Genomic DNA, 19,067 nt, shown 5'->3' with positions numbered 1-19,067 from the left:
TCAGGAGCGTCCCAGTTCATCTGTGGTGACGCAAAAGACGTTGCTGTTGCCATAATTCGCTTCTGCTGGTCTCTCTTGATTTAACTCTATAAAATTATTCTTGTAAAACGCTGCCACCATGTAGTGTGTTGTCGAATAGGTTTATTCTTCTTGTTCATACACACCGCGTGGATGTGTGTGCTTTCTACATTTACATAATGTGCTATCCTACTTAAATATGCGTACACAAAATATAATATACAATAGGTGCTAATTCTCACGTGCGAATATGTTACAGTTCCCTTCATACAAGAAGTTTCAGGCGTGTGCACTTCTCTGTTTTTAGATACAGACGAACTGAAAATGGCTTTACGGGCCCGAAAAGTTTCCGTGGCTTTCGAGAAACGGGCCCCAGGACCCTTGGAACGATGTCTTTGTTTTGCCGCGCCTTTTCGGTCGGTTGGTAGAAATCTGGAGCTAGCCAAGATGTTGTTGTTCCCAGTTCTTATCGTTCATCCGAATGACGGTTACAAAATGGCGGACGAAGTGTATTTTGAATAGAGTTCAAATTCTCCTGGTGATTGCAAGGGAAAAAGACGTTGGAGCAACCTTCAGTGCTTAACTTTGCCTATGGCACGAGTGACATTGTACATAAGCTTCACACCTTAGACCAGTCCACCGCTTTTTTATCGGTTGGAATGCAATGGCTGCTTCGAATACAACAGATAAGCTTATAACGAAACCGTCCCTAACTGCTTCTGTCACTTTACCGGTGGAAACGACATCAACCGGAACCAGCAAGGAGGGAGGTGGAGACGTCCGAGGAGGACGCAATAACTCCTCAGCTTATCCATATCGTTTGGGCTCCGATATTCCCAACATCCCTAACATACCTTCGCCTTTGTTACGACCGCCAAAAATCGGACAGAAGCCGACTGATGTTACTGTGACTGCGGAATCGAACGCTCATTTTCCGTTTTCTTCTGCTTCTGTTACAACTGACGGCGTTGGTAAGTATAATGCAGTCTGTTTAATCGTTTGCGCGATATATCGATGAGTTCTTGTCGGACAAGTACATGTATGTCGCAAACTTAAACGTATATACACTTTGACAAACGCGTACATGCCTGAGGTTGCAGGTTGAGACTACTTTTAGAACTATTACACATGGCTCACCTGGTATGGCGTCTCGTTCAGGCAGCGTAGTAAAGAGTCTGTTGCTAGAATTGTTAGGCCCGTTCCAAACGCCGCTCCATTCACGCGCCGAACCTAACTGATGAGTTAAGTACGGCAGAAGAGCGGCGTTTGAATCAGTTTGAATCAGGCAGGTTAGGTTAAATGGTGCGGCAAACAACATTAAATTCGGCAGGGTCTGTCGCATTATGCGACGTTGGAGCGGCAGCTGATTCATACGGCGTTCTCCTCAAGTGTCGAACCTAATGCATACAGCTGTAAATTACTGTAATGTACTTTTGATATAATGGGACTCGTGATTGGCTCAAAATTTAGTGGTGAGACCAGTCATGCATGAAGCTCAAAGTCGTCGTTAAAAATAAAGACAACAAATATACCAGTATGTCTTCGATTTATGAGAAACGGGACTGTATAAGTGAGTTCCTTTAGTGCAAATTCATTTTTTGCCTTTTTTCGTGATAATAGCCCAGCTTATGAGATTTCCCCTTAACAAGTCAAATTAACCGGGAGAAAATCTGTCTAAATACAAACACTGAACCTTGAGTTTGAATTTGCTTCCCTAAATGTTGCTATAACAGCGAAATGTTAATCACAGCTTTTCTATTTGGACAGAGTTCTTGAATTCAGAACGCATATTTTCTCGTCGAAAATTGTTACCACTGGCTTCCTGAATTAAGTTCAATGCAAGTACGCCGTCTGAACCAGCGGTTGCTCAAAGTCACTCTAAAGTCAAACTTTATCAAGTTTGGCTCGGCACATGAGTGGAGCAGTGTTTGGACCAGGCCTTGGTCTAGTTTTGGTAAGGTTTTTACTTTAATTGCATTAATAATTATTTCCTCTGTTTGGGTGATGGCATAATTTGCCACTTCTTGGCATTGATTTGGTCATAACAATATGAACTCAATCATTTACCTTTAACGTTTGGAGAGCAGAAAAGAAATCTTTACTCTGTTATGATCCTAAAATTTCAATTCTACCTTTTTAAAAATATTTTGCAAATACCACTTAGTTTAACAATCGTGCTAGTTTAATTGTCCACTGTTCAGTACATGATTATCAGGACAGTGTTTCTGCGCTGTAACTGCTTACTTTCTTATCCTCTTCACCTCTCTCCCTGATATTGTATTAACACAAATTTCTTTCACAAAGGGCCGGGTCACACTAGAGCGAATTCAAATATTTCCAATTTTTGGCGTGGCAAAAAAATTGGCAAAAAGTTCCAAATTTTGGCAGTGCTCACATTAGACCAACATGTTGGAACCAAAACGTTCCTGATTGAAATATACGTCATAAGATCTATCTTTCTCAATTAACTCTTCCCAGATTTTTCTTTACTCTGCATGTTCTTGACTCTCCCCTCTTCAGCAACTCGTGATTTTCGGCCCATTAATTGGACGTGCAGTTTTGCTGGACTTGTGCATTTGTGTTGTTGCTTGCGCCACTTGCAATCAAAGAAGATTGTCTAGCTGAAGCCATCTCTTCAAGTTGCTGCCAGTAACCATGTTCAGGGTGCAAGTCACAAGAATTTGGATAAATACGCCACTCATATTCCTCGTTTGCATTGAAACAACTGTAAAAAGTGTCAGACGGACCGGGTAAAAAATGATATTGTCCCACCATCGCACACGCCAAACTGGACTACATGTAGCTGTCAAAGTTATTTTCTCGCCATAATTTTATCCAGACATGTTTTAAAAAATATGACAATTTAATGGTTAAAAAACAAAACTGTTTGCTTTGCCAAAATTTGGAAACCTCCAAGGCAGCACTTCGGCTTCTTCGAAGACTGACAAAATTTTGGCAATCCCCAAAAATTTGGTAAGTTTTTGAAACTGGGGGTGGCACGTATTTTACGCTACTTGTTGACAGATTTAGTACTTATACAGACAAAATTGGCTCTGGTGCAACCCAGGCCAAAGTGGACACACCTTAATGTATCTGCAAGCCATTTCGTGACTATTCCTTCTTTCAATCATGGCTTGAAAAAAAAATGATTCCCAGCTTGCCCTTCGGACAATTAGCTCTCAAATTTCGCTTCCCCTGGGCAAAGTCTTAGTTTATTATTTTTTTAATTTAGTTGGCAGATGACTTGCCCTTTTCCATCAGGCAAGTGAGAATGAAAAGTTACTTGTCCAACAGGAAAATCTGCTTGTCCCAGACGACCAGACGGTCCTTTTTTCGAGCCCTGTCAATTTTTTGGTTTTCTCCTTTTGTTTTAATCAGCTACTCAAAGGCCGGCCAATCCTGCTGGAATTGAAAGAGCACCAGAAGACCTTGACAGCGTGATAAGAATTCAAGTCAGCCGACAAGTGGATAAAGTGTTTGTATGTAATGAAGGAATGTCAACATCCAGTTATCTTAAACTTACAAATATTTTTGTAGTTTCGATAATTTTATTTCAGAAATAGAAAACATGTTCTGTGTTTCTATCAAGTTTTAGGTTAAATCAACTAGTGTTCTATCATGAATGCCATTCTCTGATTGGCTACGCTATTCACTATCTATTCTGTTTTCTATTAATGTAATTTAAAGAAACTCCATGAAGTTTATTTGTATCACACAAATGATTTTCTCTATCCATTCATCTCATGCATTGTAGTCTGGTGCTATCAAAGACCTTCAAGGACACCTGATATCAAAGGCCAGTGAGGTTGACCAACTCAGAGTCGATCTTGAAAACATGGAAGTAAGTTAATTTTGACGAAAGGGTTGACAATGACCAGGCCAAGCAATACACATGGTCTGGAAAAATGTAATACAATAGTCAACACAATACAATACAAGACCTTCTATCAGTGGGAACTGTAGGACTTCCTTGCATTAAATGTATATTTATCAACAATTTTACCTATTTGTAGGTGCTTCTGAAATCGGATAACTACTACATGCATGTATATATACATGCACAACATGGTTGCAATGGAAGTCATGAAAGACTGTCATTGGGCCATATTTTGAGTCACCTGTCACCTTGATCTTAAGCTTCACAGGGCTCAAAAAAACCTTGAATTCCAGCTTACCCTTGGGACAAGTAGCACTCAAAATTTGCTAACCCTGGGCAAGTCTTAGTTTGCACTTTTAATGATTTTGTTTGCAAACGACTTGCCTGGGCCCTTACCCTTGGTGCAAGTGAGAATGAAAAGTTACTTGCCCAAGAAAATCTACTTGTCTTGGACAACAGGACGGCACTTTTTTTCGAGCCCTACCTCACCAGTAACAAACTTGTTGATTATTTGGTGAATTTTACCAACAACAGGCAGCAAGTTCACCTGTAATGACAGGGACCCATCTACATTTTGTAGCATACTCAGCTATAACAGTGTAATGGGTGACGGCCCTTAACGACAGCCCAGTAGCTCATGTGAAAAAACCCTGGACTTCAAGAGTATGCAAGTTAGTTCTCGGTATGTTCTGTGATATATAACACTACTGAAAACACTGATGTTATTCTCATGTTAACAGCACAAGGAGAAAGATCTGTTTTCTGGCATTTCACAACAAACCGATTTCCATGCCAGGACTAAACCCTCTGGTAACTAGTAAGTTCATACAGTCATTAGATACTGTACAGCGTGTGCTGTTAATAATTAGCAGAATGTATATTGAGTACAAATTATTAGCAGCTATATTGAGACATGTTGTCGCACAAAAGTATGAAAGCATAAAAGCATGCATGGCCATTATAACAGTAGATCTAGGAACTTCTGCTACGGGTAGTAGTGGTTTTTATTTCATCATTGAAGTTTGCAGTTTCTGTGTTTCAGCTTGATAGGTGAAAATAGCATTAGTACAAGTCATGCTTTCATCTTTCCTTTCCTTTCAGCTGAAGCACTGTGAACTCAACTCTGATCTAACAACAGTGAACCAACACTACCCATAAAGCATTGTACCTTTCAGCATTATTTCATACCTCGTAAACATGTGTGTATTGTTGTTTCCTTTTTTCAGGACAGCTTTGGTCAGCAAAGCTGTACATGTATATGGGCAATTCCACATGAGTGATGTCAGAATCCAGACTTTGAAAAGCAGTTGCACATGAAATTATACCCTGTTCTACATTATGGACAAGTTAAAGTACACAGAAAAATAAATTTCAGCTCCCTTGTGACATGTTATCAGGGGGGGGGGGGGTCCCCAAAGCAAACAACAGGCAAGAAGTAAATTTTTTAACTTGCTGTATCAAACTTGGAAAATATAAGGGACACTTGTATCAGAAAAAGTCCCTCACTGGAGTTAATACATGAGTGATATAAAATTCACCCTGAACTTTTTAAAAAAAAAGATGTACATAAAAAAAAAAGTTTTGTCACCGACATAATGTCCGCAATGCTTTAACAATCTTTTTTCTTTTCCAAAGTAACAACCAGAAAGATTTTAAAACCATTCTTGTCACACAGCTAGATATCCAATAGAAACACTTTGGTAAAAAGAAATCTCTGGTAAACAACAACATTTTTAAAATAATGGCAGCAAAACATTGTTCTGGATGTTACATCGTGGACGTTAAACTACTTGAAGTTAAGGAAAAACATTTTGAAATGGTTCTTAAAAGCTATTCCATTACACCACAAGACCATATGTCCTTCTAGATTTGCTCTAGTTTGCCTAATAAACATTTTGACAAAGACAGCAACTTTCAAGTGGGTTGTTAACTATTCTGAAATTTCAACAATAGAAGAGGTTCTGCCATTCTGATGAACATAGTCATTTTTAACAATTCTTAAACCCTTTTATGTATCCTATTACTTTCAAGAGTTTTTTTCCCACAGAAATGTTTGAAAAGAGGACCCTTTTGTTTCCTTTGTCTAGGCCAATAATAAATAGTTGTGCCAACTCTGTATTCTGGTGACCAACGTAAGTTTCCAGGCTCAGAATGCCAAAAGCGGGCTCAAATGCAGGTTATACTTGATGTAAAAAGCGTGTTGTTTCCCCCAAACTGTGCTGTGATATTTCAGGGTTTTTACATGAAGGGCCAACCAGTTTCATTCAAAATGACATAAAGTGTTTGCCTATCTTGCCTTACATGACTGAGAACTATACAGAAAAGCTCATTTGTTTTCTATACTTGGCAATGATTCACACAGTGTAACGTCCACGACGTTTAAGTTCAAATACCCTTGCAAAATTGTGAATGTCAGTTCAAATGAAATCAGCCTTGTTGGGTCACACAACCACTAAACTGCATATATTTTGAACAGTTCATACAAAACCCCCTGATACTTCACAGGAAAATTGTGGTTGTTTTTTATGTAACGTCCGCAACAGTGTTTTTTCGCTCTATATCTCTCATTAACAATTAGACCCGTAGCCCGCAAGGGCTACGGGTCAATAGCCCATGAGGCTATTGTTTTACTTGTTTGATTGTTTTAGTATCACCCAACTAGTCGGACAGAAAAGGCAACAATAATGTTAACAAATGCAAGTTGAAGAAATATTTATTTGGGAATAAAACGAAAGAAAGCGTCACGCTCGATCGCACCAGTTTTGCTACTCAAGGACTATTACTAATAGTCCTCTAGTAGCGTAGCCAATTAAAATGCAGGATTTGCATTAGTCCACTAGTTGGGTGATACCAATACAAATTAGTCAACTGGAAAAATTGTGCAGCCCAATTGACATGTCAGTAGGCACAAACATGTTCATAAATGGAAAACTGGACAACTCCTTTTTATACTCTTTCTGTGCTAAATTAAAGTTTCAAAATTGAGTCTGAATGTAATCTCCGTGATAGTGGAATTGCCCATGTGTACATGTACAGTCAACTCTCATTAGTAGGGACACCTGCTAGGCTGTCAATTGGTGTCCATAGTAGTGCGAGTCCGCAAGAGCAGGGTGCAATAAAAATGACAATATTCGCTTATAAAGTGTCACTGATACATGTACTGCTATACTCTTAATTCCAGTTGCCTATAATGTGTAGTAAATATTTACTCCAGTTCATAATATGGGTCAAAATAGTGTACAAACTAGTAATAATTATTACTACAAGACTGCAGAATAATTATGTCATTCAAGTTGTTCATTGTAACAAGAGAAAAACAAAAAACAAGTGTCCAAAATTCTGCAATAGTGAGACACTGTATTAGGGGGAGTCATTTCTGTACATTTTACTGTAGCGTCAACTGGGGATGTAGCTTCTGTTCATAATAGTGGGTGTCCATATTAGCAGGGTGATCACAAGGCGAGAGTTGAGCTGTAAGTACAAAAAAAGTGAATGAACCCCTTGAACTGAGCTAAGCCATACTTGAGAACACTCTTTGATAATTGTCTGGCACCCTCAGGAGCTCTTAACCTCCCTGCTCCTCAAAAGGGCTACGTTGTACACACAGTATACTGTCTGCTGTCTAATCCACTAAAGGAAATTAAGTGACACAGTGATGACTCTGTAATTTCTCACCTCAGTCCCAGTATTAGCTCCACTTATGGTGGTGGACCTCTTCGAACTGGAGGTTTGGGTACCAGGACTGTTGGGTACCCGGTTTCAGGATTTGGAAACATTGGAACAGAGTTTGGTCTTTGAGAATCCAATGCTCAGATGGAGGATTTGAAAAGAAAGTTAAAAATGGTAATTATGTCAGTGGGATTCTTATTTTTGAAAGGCATGATATCTCAAACTCTAAATTTAGCAATTTCCACATGTATCTCCTTACAGACCACAGAGCTTTGCGCAAAGCAAGATGCATATTACAGAGAGGTGGTCAGTGAGTTAGAAAATCGCTTGAAAGAAACTGTGGCAGGAAGGGATCACGTTCTTGCCCTCAGGTAAAAAAATGTTCATTGTAAAAAGAAAATATTACATTATATTACATTACATGTGAGTTTGTCTTCAAACCTTTGTGGCCAAAACTGAAAAAGATGCGAGGAATTTGAAGCTCAATGAAGTGATGATTTCACCAAATGTGAAATTCCTTTATTGTGCTATTATTTTTGAAATGTAATTGATTTTAAAAAAATGATTTAATCAGATCACATTATGTTTGTAAATGAGAAGTCATTGCCATCTGAGATACATAACAGACATGCAATTTTCGTGACTTAGCCGGCATGACAGCCATTCTTCCTCTGGAATAAATTGTATAATGTACGCAAAAACCAACGCAGCTGCGAAAATGTCTGCTGAGGCATGACACGACTTTCAAGCCCGGCCTTTATGATAAAGGCCGGGCTTGAAAGATCGAAAGGAATCTACATATAATTCAGTAAATTGGTCTTTTGTTAAAAGTAATACATTTAACCTCCTTTGTTGCTTTTATGAAATGTATCTATTGTTCAGAGAAAACGAAGCCGCGGGTCAATTACAGTTAATTCATCAACTGGAAGCTGGACTAGGAAAACAACAACAGATCATAGATGCAAAGGACAAGGTGTGTTCAGCAGTGGTACACTTTATTGCTCAATGAAAATTGACAGTCTCGTTTCTTCTGAGACCTGCATTTTGTTATGAGGCGGGTTTTTGCAAGTCCTGTTAAGAAACATCAGTCATGTACGTGTAGGTGCATTTTTAATGACTGTTTCGTCGTTGGGGACTTGATTCATAGAGTACGAGTGTGCCACTCATTCTTCGCAAGATCAGTTAAAAGTGATTTTCACGTGCGTTCACATGCTGGCTCACTCGAATAGCCTGGGAGCAGGCTCACGTTGGAGCACAAGCGCGCGCGGCGTAGCCCTTAGCGCGAAGCCGCGAGACGCCTCTTCACCAGACTCCTTCCCGCCGGATCGCTTTGCTCTTCGCCGCTCACGTGCGTGACTCAAAGGTGAGCCGAACGCTGAAATGCTATACACTGTATATAACCTTCAATATAATGAACTTTTTCTTACTTTATTTCAGGACTTAAATTCCATGGAATCCAGTGTGAGCGAACTCGAAAAAGACTTAGCTGGTCACAAGTCTTTCTTTGACAAAATAAAGCGCATATCACTCGAGGAGGAAAAGAGAAGATTTCGTTCAGGCTTAGTAACTAGTGCACTGGAGAGCAATGTTTCTGTGACTCAGATCGGTGACGCGCTTATTGAAATCCTCCAAAAGTGTCCTTTTGAGGATGATAACGAGAAGAAGACACTACAGTCAAAGCTGGATGGGGTAAAGAGCTGGTTGCGGAATGTTTTGTAACTTACACTGATTGTATACACCTAGATATTACATGGCATGTATGTGTTCATCAAGGAAGCTAACATGAGCAAAGAACCTGAACAATAGGCATTTCCGAGTTCGCTTGTGCCTCTGTTTTAAAACTAGTGCTCGTGCAAAACCTGTCACATGGAAATGAGTTTGATTTGCCTGGAAATGAACCTTTAGGGGTAAGAATAGTTTCGCACGAAGACTCGTTTTGACACGGAGACAAAAGGCTGCTCGCTTTCAAATAATAAGGACCTCCTTTCATAGTTTAGATTTGCCCATGACAGCTTAAAAGACTTCCATATCAGTCTGAAACAATCTTTCAATTTGGCATTTTACCTTCAATATTTTGTGCTTGTGGCAGGTTGAGGCAGGGCTCAAGAGCAGTAGAGAACAAACGGATAAGAAACAAGACGAAATGCAGTGAGAATTCAAGGTGAAGTAAGAGAATGTTCCAATCATTTGATCTGAAACGGATAAGACAAGTGAAAATAATTGAGGGGTGGACCTAGAGGGTGCTGAAAAAGACAAAAAGAAAATGGAGGAAGGAGTTAAAAAACGAAAGAAAATTGTCGGGTAGGCTATATAGTATTCAGATACCAAATTTATTGGTTTATGATCTGAACCCAGGAGTAACAATAGGGTAAGGTACATTTATATTTAGTTCTGAATAGAATTAACAGTTCCTTTCAGAACTTTTATCACCGGGGCAATCACTCCTTACGGACATTTTTTTCATAAAGGTGATCCGAGTGTAATTTAATGTGGAATTGAATTTTAAGTTAAGACATATACCTTCTCATTGATTTTTCTACTACTAACTTTAGGATCTCAAAGTTGGAGGAGGAGCATGGCCAAGCGTTAGAATCTTCAGCTAACAAGATAACGCTTGTTAAAAAAGAGCTGGAGACTTTACAACAAGAAACAGACAAACTCAGGTCCGTGGCGTTTCTGTCGACTCACACATTGTTATTCGCTCAGTGCTTATAACTAAATTAATATATATATTTTTTACATTAAAATTCACCTTGCCTAGGTGTAGACTATATTGTACATACAGACACGATTATTCACTGCAGGAATTAAAGTGCTTTCGTTATCGTGTCCCACAATGTTAACCAACCGCTATTTTCCGCGACTACGCGCCGGTGGGAAATACTTTATGCCCTGTCGATCTTTCCTTCTTTCATTTTTGCTATCATTTATAATGTGTTATTACTCAGAGAGCAACACCAAACAGAAGTGTCCGCTATGGAAGACAAAGTGAACTGGCTTGAGCTAGAGCTTGAAAAGTCCAAAAAATCAAGTAACGAAAGCACGGAGCAATTTCAAACTAAGGTGGGTACCCTTTTATCTTGATTCTCAGCGGTTTCAGTCACATGAAAACAGATAACTGGCATATTTGTATATTTGTCTGTTGCTGGATCATTCAGACGCTTTCAGTCCAGCGTGATACTATATTTTAACTTTAACCCTTGCGAGAATTATAGTGGTTCTTTTATTTTTCGTTTAGTCCAAAGAACTGGAACTTTCTGTTCGTGAATTGACAGCCGAACTTCAAGTCGTAAAAGACGAGAAACAAAACTTACTCGCTCGAGTTTCACAGGAACAAGCAAACGTTATTGCGCTGAACGACAAACTCATTGCAATGGAAAAACTTCGACAAGTAGCAGAGAAAAAGAACGAAGAACTAAGCAAAGAGTTGACTATTCTTCAGGAAAAGTACAGCGAAGAAGCGAACAATTTAAGAGCCAATGTCGCAGAGAAGGAAATGTTAGTGAAAGACATACGCGAAGAGAGTGCGCGACTGAGGGAAATTGAACTGGAAAAGGCGCTTAATCAGGAAAGAGAGAGAGCAAACGCTCGGCTCGATGGCATTTTAAACGAGCTCACTAAGTCAAATCAAAATATTTCAACCTTGACAGCGGATTTAGAAAATAAAAGACTCGAATTAGCCAAAGAACAAGAGGAAAACGTCAAACTGAAGAACGATTTAGAACTGAGAACTAAGGAAATGAATGTTGTAAGAGAGGAGAAAATTCGTTTAGCTGAGGAACTTGAGAAAACACACCGCGGTGTTTCCAATTTGCACAAGCAAGTCGAAGAATTAACAAAATCCTTAGAATTAAAATCTAAAGGCTTGGTAGAAGCTGAGAACTGTGTTGAAAAACTTCAGACTCAGCTCAATGAAAGGGAGAGGACAATAGCGACCTTTCAAGCGCAGGGGACTAATCTGGCAGAAATTCTGGAGAGGAATAGCCAAACGGGTGATTCGCTTCAACGAGAGAGAGAACAGTTAATACGAACGTTGGAAGAAAGAATCGGCGAGGTGGAGGAAATGAAAAGTCATCGTGAAATATTGGCCAAGAAATTGAGAGCCAAGGATAAGCGAGTCAAGGAGTTGGAAGAAGAGAAAAACTCCGTGTCAAACAGTTTACAAATTAAACAAGAAGAATTACACGCCTTGATGGAGGAACGAAGTAACATCATGGCGGAGCTAAAGCTGCGGCAAATTGAGGTGACGAAGTTGAAGGACGAGAATGGCTCGTTGAGTTCTCTGGTTGAAGGAAAACACGGAGAACGCGAGAAAGAGATCAGTAAATTGCTCTCTCGACTAAAAGGTATATAATCAGTAATACTTTCTCAAATGCCCTTGCCGTCACCAGCAGTATGGTACCTACAGGTAGCCAGAGATAAAATACATCATTCTTAAACAAACTCAATATTCTCGAGTCACAATCCTAGTCTCTTTACATTTGACTGGTAGGAGCTTTAGATATTTTATTTCGTATACTTGTCATTGAGTAAAAATCAAAAGAGAGAGTAACAAGGGGAAGTTGTCCTTTTCTCTGCTTGCTCTATCGCTTCCTTCCCGAGGATCTGTAAAAGAAAAGTAAGAACTATTCGCGGTCTTCCGTTTTTGCTTCCTGGTTTATCTCCTGTGATATCTTTTTTCGATGTTGTTGTTGTTTGCACATTTACTTTCATTGGCATTTCCTGGATTTGGAGAAAATTCTGTATGTCAACATTTCACTGCCCTTCTGCACATGTATTTCTCCGTTGGTTTACAAGGTTCGGAACAAGATTTAACTTTGACGCGAAAATTACTGAAGACAAAGGGCGGCATGAGTGGCAAAGGTACGTCATCTGCATAAGTCGCAGCTTAATATTGCTGGGCGCTCTCACTTTGGGCTTCATGTAGAACAACTCATTATCATTATAGTATTGTTTGCTTTGTTTTCAAAAGAGCCAACTTTGCAGCAATATCAGCACTTTTTAGACTATGACATTTGCCTAAAGCTAAAGGCTCTTATAATATTGTACTTACATTGCAGCTGTTCGAGTGGCTGGAGCCATGCAACAAGAAGTGACCGCGAAACGTGGAGAACTGGACGCCTTACAAAACAAGTAAGTTGGCATTGATATAATCATATTATCAGCCAGAGTTATGAGTGTGATTTTACGTTATTCTGTCACGCTTCAGTGACTGCTTGCAAAAACTGTCGTGTCATTATCTTTTTTATAGAATCCATTGGTTGACAGAGAGTCTAAATACAGCTTCCAAGGTAGGAAACAATTTTATTGAATACTGTTACCGGTGGATACCATGAATGATATGCTCTCCCTTCCCGGGATGAAAAGGAATGATGATGATAATAATGATGAATTTTCGTGCTACACCGAGCTGAGCTGTACATGCATTTGCAGGCTTGACTATTGGATCGGCGATAACTCAACTTTTAGTTCTCTCACTGGTTTCTCTGTTGCTTTAAGACGCACGCTATTACGAGAGGAGAAGCAGCGAATTGTCGGGAACGGTTAAACAACTGACAGTTGAGCGAGACCAGCTAAAATTCGAGCTGCGAACGATCCGAGAACAGAATGATGAATACAAAAAGCAGATTAACCACATGGAGCAAGCGCTTGAAAAGGTGCGATAATAAACCAATGAATGGCTGTGGACGCCCATGTTCGTAATTTACAATTACTTCTGAATTCCAGTAGATGGACCCCTTCCATAAATAGAAAACTGGTGATGTTCCCTGCATACCTGTTCCTGTCTGCATACGAGCCAAGCGGCCCATCAGGCCGGCACTTAACTGCGGTTTCAGTAGCATGAAGTGACTAGGGGTATTTGTTCTCCCCCCTGGATGGGACGCTAGTCTATCTCACGACTACCCCCAGCATTAAATTCGCCGGGATCGATTTATACACGCGAAAATGTCTTGCCCAAGAACACAGCACAACACAACACAATATCCCCTGCCGGGGCTCGAACCCAGAGCGCTCAATCCGGAGTGAAGCGTACTAACCATGAGGCAACCGCCCCTCCCACGGTGCCAGCCACATAGAACAACAGATACAGTGAAACCTGTCTTAAGCGGACCCCACATTAAGCGGACACCCTCTATTAAGTGGACACCAGTTAGAGTCCCAAACTTTTCTTCCTATATTTACCGTGAAATAAACCTGCATTCAGCGGACACCTATGTTAAGCGGACGCGGACGCCAATATTAAGCCATTTTGTTGCAAAAAAAACCTGCAATAAGCAGACACTTCCAGGGCTTTTTACTTCTGAAAGCTCAGCTTAGACTCCTTTAACATTGTTCAGCGATGTTTCTAAAGCTAAATAGATTATTCAAGATTGATGCATTGACTGACTGGACATTGTGCTATGAGCAGTCTTCGATCTTACACTGTGTTACACTGAGTTACAAAAGGGTTAATAATTAATTATTATTGCACAATGTATTAGAACCTGCTTAGAGGGGACGGCCTGTATTAAGCGGACACTAGTGAGGGTCCCAAGGGGGTCCGTTTAATACAGGTTTGATTGTATATTTAACCTGCCTGAAACTGCAATAAGCGTAAAAAACTCTCTTGGCCTTTAATAAACAACTCCACAAATCAAAACGGCGTGGTACAAAGAGTGTGCATACGAGCGGCGTAGATGCAAATAGCGTGGATACAAACAGCGTGGGTTGAAAATTGTTTCGGCCAGAGAAAACTGTTGTGAAACGGACTGCGAATGACGCGAAGAGACTAGCACGAAAGCTAAATAGAACTGCGCTAAGCGCGGACCAAAATGAACTGCCCCAAAACTGTACTGCAAAGCTATGATATGGAAAATACGCTAGAACATGCGGAAAATAAAAACTATAGAAACTTAGAAAGGCGCTAATGAAGATGAAACAGCAAAGAAACGCTAACGAGGGCGCGAAAACTGACAAAAAGGAATAAACACCTAAATTGACGCAAAAAAAAGACCAAACAAAAGGACGAAAAGAAGTATAAACTAATTTGCGTACGCAAAGGAAAAACAAATTACGCAAGAACGAATAATAGAAAAAATGTTACACTTGGATCTTACACTGCCATAAGCGAACACATTCTAGAACTAAGGGAGTTCGGTTCCGACAAGTTCCACTGTCTTCTACCTTTCAAACAGATGGATAATGAGTAATGGATAGCAACATCGCTCATTCAATCGCATATCAAGGTTGTGAAATGGTCAGGGGAAGAAAATTTCTTCAAGGACAGGGAAAAGTCAGGGAATTGACATTTTGAAGAAGTCAAGTAAAACTTTATATTTCCAAAGTCGTTTGGAGATATAGACGTCTTTATATAATATACGTCTTTCTTTTCGAAGGCTGCTCTCAAACACGCCGACTCGCAAGGTGTGATCGAGAAGATGGAACAAGAGATGGCCAGGCTAAAACTGAAGCACTCGCTCGAAGTTAAGGTACGCCATGAAGTGCGAATCGGACCGAAGTATATTTGATCAGTATTCTAGTAGAATTCTACTACAGTACCTGTAATTTTAACCAGTGTAAGCTGGATTCAGATTTCACGTTACCTAGCGTTGCATGCGGGACAAATGGCAATCTCGTTCCCAGAGCTCGCGCGTTTTCGGTCAGCGGAGACCGAACGTACGACGCTCTGTGCTAATAAAAAGCCAAAACCAGAAAATCCTGGTTCCAGTTGATTTTCAACCGATTTTCGTTCAAGTCAAATAACGGCTTCTAAAGACGCGTATTGAGAGTAACCGCTGTGTCTAATGATGGCTCATCTTCCGATTTCTCCCAGGGGTCTCAATTTGTTGGTCCTAACTAAAAAGAACGCGGCCTTGAGAACGAGATTGGTAAAATAGGATCTGGGAGCTTTTATATCGAAACACACTTTACAGCATGTAATTGAAATCATTGATTGGTTTGTTATTCAAGGAACTTGAGCGGACTTCAAAGGCTCCTCTTTCACTCAGGCCAGAAGCTGCATCGCTGGTTGAGCTTTTGACAAAACTGAACACTGGATTTAGGTATGGATCTTGCACGTATTTGTTCTGTGACCAGGAAGTGAAGTCTAGTTTCTTTAATTCATTGCCGACTGCAAGAGCCAAACGTTGTTTGGATCATTGCACAACAGTTCTCGTCACGCAATACTCTGAAAGATGCAGACTACTGGAGGGTGCCAAAAAATAATTAAAACAATGTTATTAATAATACTTATTATTATTCAGGGTGTGATCGTCACGTGGATTTCGCGTGGGCAACATTTCCACCGTTAGAACAATCTGGAGAAAAAAAATGCGATTTCCCAGTAACTTCTGTTCTTGTTCTATCTTGTGTTATTTACTTGTTACCTCTAGATGGCCTCCGCTGGCGACTCAAGCGAATTTCAGCAATGTTATGTTCCCTCAAAAGAGCGCTTTGCCACAGTCGGTTCTACCTCTTTCCCAAGGCTCACAGCCCGAAGTGGCGGAGTTGGAGACTGGGCACCTAACACAAGGTGGAAAGTCCAGGGAGGTAAGGATTCTGTTGCTGTGTTAGTTTCTCTCGTGGCTATTGGTGGGACTATGCGTTTAGTGAATAAAGATTTGTACTAAATCGTTTTTGTGCCCGTAAATTCTTATCTGCGTTTTAAATCTACAGGCAAGTGAAGCTTCTTCAAGAAAGAACGACGAAGTTACAGAGGACCTGAAGACGTTATTACATGAAGTATGAAGCCTGATCACAAGTTTTCAAGCTCATGTGTCTCAAAATGGGACCCCTGGCAAGACTCCGACTACTGCGTTTACGTCCCACGGGCCTCCTACTGAGCGAGCACTGTTGGATGATGGCCCTGTACACCCTGAAGAACCGGAATCTAGGACAAAGGGTCGGAGAAACATCGCTTCTGAGGTGGACCCTGGAAAGGAAAATTGTGATCCAATGACTAAAGGCAAAAGACAAGGCGATGAACGGTCTGAGAGAAAGCATCGAAATACAACCCAAAACGAGCGAATCCTGCGCCCTAAACCTGTTGTTTCTAGTGACTACAAACGTGAATTTGACAGAGAAGAAGCCGCTTCGTCAACAGATTTAAATTCGAGATTAAGCACCAGTTACGAACTCGACGACGTCAGCGAGGATGTTAATGACTTTGCTCTTCCGCTGCACAGTTCATCTCCGAAGAAAGACAGTGCTGCCAGCAGCGACGCACTTAGTGAACATTCTCAAATATTTCACAGGCCACCTTCACCACTGTCTTTATCGATTCAAAGCGATAACTCTGATGTCACGTCGCTCTTAATCGACCATTCAACGTCTACTGCAGACCCTGTAATTTCACGGGAAGTCTTGAACACGGCTCATTCTTGGAATCCGACGTCAAATGCGTCCTCGGTAACCAGTAGTCAGCCGAGTTCAAGTCAAATGTCTGACACTGTGTCTTCATCAAAGAAACACTCGCGCCCAGTTCCCCAGAACGTGAAAGTCAGAAAACGAGGTAGCGATACGAATTCTGCGCGGGATTCGTACGGTCACAGAAAACAAGAAGACCTGACTTCAAGGAAACTAGATGAGAGAGCTTTTGTACCTTTCGTTCCAGTATAAGCGCCCATAAAGACAAATCCCTCAGCAAACGAACCAGCTTACGGACGCGCAGAGATGATCTTGCAATCTCTTGCACAAACTGGACAGCAACTCACCAAGAAAAACAGAGGTATGCATGCCTTGTACATAGGCACATTTTCATGTTTAACTCTTAAAATAAACCATGAGGTTGAGAATGGTTCTGTCCCATGCAATAATCAGATAAGGATATTGTTCTCTGTTCATAGGGTTACATGACCATGCATTTATGGGAAATTCGAAGATAACAAGCTAGGAGAAGGCATTCATTTATGGGAAAATTAGGCCATGGCGAAGAACAAGTTTTATAACAAATTGATAGAATATGCAAGACGCATAACGGCGAGCACAAGATGTTCCTTGGTTTAAACTTGATGAATTATAAATGAGTTTCAAAAAAACCTCTTCCATAATCTAAATTTATTGAAAAAAAAAAAACAAAACAATGTGCTCTTTTTGTTAGTATTCCACCAGTTAAATTTTTAATTTTTTGTGCTTGTTCTATTTTGGTTGTTGTTATTATTTGGCTTTCTTTTTTGTATCTGCTTCCATGCACCCTATGTATGATGGCATTGACACTTCATGTTTTCTTCCTTAGAAGTCGAACACTTGTTGAAAGAACAAGACAGAAGGATCAGAAAATGCCGCAAAAATGCGGACAACATACGTGCATTGCTGTCATGAATACTACAACATGAACGTTGGGACTTTGGTGATGCCATAAGCCTGCGAGGAAGATCTATTGGAGTAAGGGTGGAGTGAGGGAGCTCCTACCCCCCCCCCCCCCAGCCCCTACTCGAGCTTCTACCCCTCCACTCCACCCCTCCTTCAACAGAGCTTGCTCGAATGCTATGATCCCCTCTGTTTTCAAATTTTACAATTGTTCTTCCCAAAACGAGAGGACGATATAAATTGCATGTTTTGCTGTTTTTAAAACTGCGACGTAGGTAAAAGACATGGAACTTGTTACTCGGTTTTGACTGTTCGTTGCATATTTATTTAACAATTATAAAATTTCCACAGAGAAGGGTGAATAAAACCCTGAATGCCGTTATTATAAAAAATATATATATATATATACATGTATGCGGATATATTGTCATTTATACTTCCCTCCTTGTTATCCTTGATGCCTCTATCAAGGTCTTTCTTTTTCCCTATTTTCCATCAATAATTGTCTCAATCCTATGTGTCACCTGGTGGTCATATAAGGTCACTAAAATCATTTGCAGTTGAGATAATAGGACTGTCAAAAGCACACAAACGACTGACTGACACCTTTAAAATATTCCCTTAGATTTAATCGGCTGGTTCACTCTCTGCAATTTTAAACTTTCTATTTCCAGTGCGATGTAGGAATAGCTTAATATTCTCTTGATATCTAGTTTGTCTTGCAAACACCCTTCTGTAAAAGTCTCCAGTATCTGATATATACGGTGGCCTACAACTGTCACGGCAAAAAGAATAACCTCACGGCAAAAGAAATAACTTCACGGCAAAACAAGAAGACTCGCGGTAAAAGTAAAAGTCTCACGGCAAAACAAAAAGACTCACGGCAAAGGAAATATCCTCACGGCAACCTCACCGTGAGTCTTTTTGTCCTTTATCTATTTGCCGTGAGTCTTTTAGTTTTGGCGTGAAGCTATTTCTTTTGCCGTGAGGTTATTCTTTTCACCGTGAGGTTATTTCTTTTTGCCGTGAGGTTACTCTTTTTGCCATGAGGTTTTTTTTTTTTGGCCGTGAGGTTATTCTTTTTGCCGTGATGTTATTTCTTTTGCCGTGAGTCTTCTACTTTCGCCGTGAGGTTATTTCTTTAGCCGTGACGGTTGTGGGCCACTGTAGACATATGACACTCTTAATCTGCACACTAAGCTAATGTTCTTTCTAG

At 40.3% G+C, this 19,067-nt stretch overlaps 2 pseudogenes across 1 annotated transcript; both read left to right on the top strand.

The window, feature by feature from the left end:
* LOC110054725 (uncharacterized) overlaps positions 1 to 19,067 on the top strand; it is a 534,050-nt pseudogene that overhangs the window by 317,238 nt on the left and 197,745 nt on the right.
* On the top strand, positions 490 to 18,206 carry LOC149103353 (uncharacterized; annotated as a pseudogene). Its single transcript, XR_016202028.1, has 21 exons — positions 490 to 989; positions 3,397 to 3,497; positions 3,773 to 3,859; positions 4,636 to 4,712; positions 7,576 to 7,738; positions 7,826 to 7,935; positions 8,447 to 8,537; positions 9,002 to 9,253; positions 9,654 to 9,730; positions 10,117 to 10,227; positions 10,513 to 10,627; positions 10,803 to 11,910; positions 12,362 to 12,427; positions 12,625 to 12,697; positions 12,816 to 12,853; positions 13,061 to 13,221; positions 14,941 to 15,033; positions 15,515 to 15,606; positions 15,937 to 16,093; positions 16,220 to 17,270; positions 17,778 to 18,206. The product of XR_016202028.1 is annotated as an uncharacterized LOC149103353 (transcript).

The sequence above is a fragment of the Orbicella faveolata genome, unplaced genomic scaffold (genome assembly GCF_042242905.1).
Source record: "Orbicella faveolata isolate gen_17 unplaced genomic scaffold, um_ofav_v1 contig_35, whole genome shotgun sequence".
Lineage (NCBI taxonomy): Eukaryota > Metazoa > Cnidaria > Anthozoa > Scleractinia > Merulinidae > Orbicella > Orbicella faveolata.
The sequence above is the reverse complement of the archived record's forward strand: the minus strand, read 5'-3'. Positions and strand labels throughout refer to the sequence as shown.